Source organism: Lolium rigidum, chromosome 4 (assembly GCF_022539505.1).
Source record: "Lolium rigidum isolate FL_2022 chromosome 4, APGP_CSIRO_Lrig_0.1, whole genome shotgun sequence".
NCBI lineage: Eukaryota > Viridiplantae > Streptophyta > Magnoliopsida > Poales > Poaceae > Lolium > Lolium rigidum.
Window position 1 is genome coordinate 155,874,506 of NC_061511.1, and position 3,993 is coordinate 155,878,498.

Below are 3,993 nucleotides of genomic sequence, written 5' to 3' on the forward strand. Positions count from 1 at the left end.
GACTTAGAATTGGCGGCAGACGTGTATGCTTTAAAGAGTTGGAGACAATTTCTTTATGGATCCAAATGTGAGTTGTCAACAGATCATAAAAGTCTGAAGTATTTCTTCACCCAAAATGAGTTAAATATGAGACAGAAAAGATGGTTAGAGTTGATCAAGGATTATGAACTGACGATCAACTATACACCCGGTAAAGCTAATGTAGTAGTAGATGCTTTAATCAGAAAAAGTACTGATAATCGACCTACGGAATGGGAAATTCCAAAGGAACTTCGGAAAGAGTTAGAGGAAGCTCAGATTTTGCTCATTCAAGGTGATACAATGGGAAGTGTAGCAACCTTGAGGTTCATGGATGAGATGTACTCAGATTTGAAATACGAGATCATCCAAAAGCAAGGAGATGACCCATTCATCCAAGAAGAACTCAAGAGGATCGACGAAGGAAGACCATCAGAATTCCATGTTGGAGAGTTTGATTCTTTATATTTCTAGAAACGGATCTATATACCAGATGATCCAGAAGTAAAGGCCATCATACTAAAAGAAGCACATGAAACACCTTATTCAATACATCCAGGAAGTACCAAGATGTACATGGACTTGAAAGAAATGTTTTGGTGGAACAATATGAAATGAGAGATAGCCAAGTATGTCTCGGAATGTCACACATGTCAACGGGTCAAAGCAGAACATCAGAGTCCTGCTGGACTACTTAAACCCTTGGATATTCCAGAGTGGAAATGGGATGAAATTGGAATGGATTTTTTTACTGGTTTACCTATGACCAGTAAGAAAAAGGATATGATATGGGTAATTGTTGATAGACTTACCAAAAGTGCTCATTTTCTAGCGGTGAATCAGAAGGACACTTCTGAGAAGCTTGTGGACATATATGTCAAGGAAATCGTTAGCAAGCATAGAGTACCAAAGAAGATAGTCTCGGATAGAGGTTCGATCTTCACGTCAGCACTTTGGAAACAAATCCAAGAAGCTTTAGGATCCAAGTTAGATTTCAGCATAGCTTATCACCGACAAACCGGAGGACAGACAGAAAGAACCAATCAAATATTGGAAGATATGCTTAGGGCTTGTGCTATATAGGTGACGAGGGATCACCTCGCCAATGCCTACGTATTGTAGACTTGGGTTTCGGGAGAGAGCGACGATGGAGATTCCGGGAGCGAGATTAGGCAGAGCTAGTTCCTGGATTGAGAGAGTTCTGCAGTTTTTGGCGCGGACAAGCACTTTGAGTCTTTTGTGGACCTTTGTTGTATAGCATCGAGAAGAGAGTGTGCTTTCTATCTAGTTTTAGAGTTCAAACCTAGCTGTTACCCTTGTATGGTTAATAGGAAGGAATGCTCTTTTCAGCCAAAGACTACTAATTTCTCATTTATTAAATTGGAAAAAGGCGGGTGTGATGAAGTTGGGAGGAGGGGGCAAGGTTCCCGACGTACCCAGCTTCGGGTCCCCTCGGTGGAGGATCCCTACGTGCTGCTAGCAATCCACTATATGATCATAAGTATCTTTACAGGGGTGCCACAGTAGTGGGGCTATGTTGTCTATCTGTTGGCCTCCTCTATTGGGTGCCCTAGCTAGCTTTATCTATGCAACCAGCTTAGGGTTTTACAAGAGTCCTAGTCGGCTACTTCTTCAGGTTGCCTTGTTGGGCCTTCTCCATATTGGGCCGAGCCGATCCAGGTATACCAATAATGAGTACCCGAAGGGTATACCCATGTCAGTAGCCCCCGAGTGTCTAGGGAAGTCGAAGACTTGCGTAGAGACTCCAAGCATAATCATCTCCGAAGTCGAAGAAAATACAAGGCGACGTCCATGTCGTAGATCATGTGTAGCGTAGATGATGTCGATGATTCTTGGAACTATTTTTCTATCGGGTGCGCGACAGCGCTCCCGATGGGAGTAGCCCCCGAGTCTACGGGTAAGTGCTTGCACTTGGGCATAGACTCAAGTTGTACTACTCGATGAAGAACTTAACTATATTTCTGGAGGACTTGATGAAATCCATGGGCTCCCGATGGGAGTAGGCTCCACTCAAATCGTAGAATCGAGTTGAGTCTACAAAGCTTGATTGTCGTAGATGCTGTCGAAGATATTTTTCTATCGGGTGCGCAACCAGCGCTCCCGATGGGAGTAGCCCCCGAGGCTACAGCCAAGTGTTTGCACATGGGTGTAGGCTTAACTTGCTTTCAATCGACTCCACAATTTTTCCTCTTTCTTGTATCTTATTGAGAGGGTGAACAATGCTCTTTGATAAGAGTAGCCCCCGAGCCTATGGGCAGGTGCTTGCACCTGGGCATAGACTCAAGTTGTACTACTCAATAACGAACTTAACCATATTTCTGGGCGCAACCCCTCTTTTTATCAACTCCAGGTCGTTGCTATTTATGTTGTTCAAGGATAATGGTAAATGGGGCTGGTTCATCTGATGGATCAGGTACCAGTTAACTGCTCTTGTGGCAATCCCGCAAGAACCTACTTCAAGATCACGTCCCTAGACATGATCTCGGGACCTGGCGTAATTCGTCACGTGCCGCTTAAGGACTTACCATGATCCGAATTCCAGTAATGTTATCGGGTCCACAGCGCGTCCGCCGGGATATTTCTTCACATCTGTTGATGTGGAAAAAAGTAGCAGAGCGCAGTCTTTGGCGATGCCACGCCACACAGGACAGATCCCGGGGTCTTACCTTCACAGAGTTTTGCGGCATTTAGAGATTATTCGCGACTTTGGCGCTCTGAGAATTTTTTGTCAAGTGCTTTGTTCGGCTGATGCAATGACCCATTTTGCGGGTTCTTCTATTTTTCTCTCGGGCTTGATGAGACATCTGAATATATTGGTTATTCTATATTGTCGGGTACATCACCGATGCTCTTGCTCGGAACAATATGACGAGTCAATGAACCCGAAGATTTGTCCACCTTTTTTTTTGGGTTCCTCCTTGATGAAAATTTCGTCGAGTTCCTCCTTCAGGAAAATTTCTTCGGGTCCTCTTTGAGGACAATTCTTTGGGTCCTCCTTGAGGACAATTCTTTGGGTCCTCTTTGAAGATAATTCTTCGAGACCTCCTTGAGGATAATTCTTCGAGACCTCCTTGAGGATAATTCTTCGGGACCTCCTTGAAGATAATTTGACCTCCTTGAAGATAATTCTTTGGGACCTCCTTGAAGATAATTCTTCGGGTCCTGTTCTTTCTTGAAGATAATTTCGTCGAGTTCGCCCTGTAGAAAATTTTGTCGGGTTCTCTCTTATATACTTTGAATTTTGCTTTCTCCTGCACAAATAAACAAACTTTTTCTATCCTTTCCTTGACTCTCTTTTTCGAATGCGGTGTCAGATGCTCAGATTCGATGATATGTAAAGTGAATATATGCCGCGCAACCCCCAACTTTCAGGTGCGACGAAAGTAAACGATAATCAACTTTGTGCAAAATAAAAGAACACTTAGCTTTTTGGACACGACGAAGTCGATGCATGATGAAGTCTTCGAGTGTAGATAAGAAATCTAGCCAAAGTAGAAACCACCAAATAGCAAAAGTGGATGCCGCGAAATTGTTGATGAAGAAATAGCTGAGTCCCCGAGCGTTGCTGAGGTGGTGTCATGATTGTTGTGTCGCAGTCGTGACCCGAGGCAAAATCGTTGTCGAGCCCCCGAGCGTTAGGCGTGACGTCGAAATAAGTTGATGGAGTCGCGGCGTCATATTTGGTGAAGCCATTTAAGATGAAGCCATTGACAATAATATACGAAGATGAATCCCAGATGTAGTATTTTAGATAAATCCATATTGAAGATGCCATTAAATATAGAGCATATATTGAAGATAAATCCGTCGATATCATAGAGGATGAATTCATTGGCCCGAAGAATCCAGTAATAATCATAGAAGATGAATCCGCTGATAACATAGAGGACGAATCCATTGACCCGAATAATTCAGTAATAACCATAGAAGATGAATCCATTGACCCGGAAACAT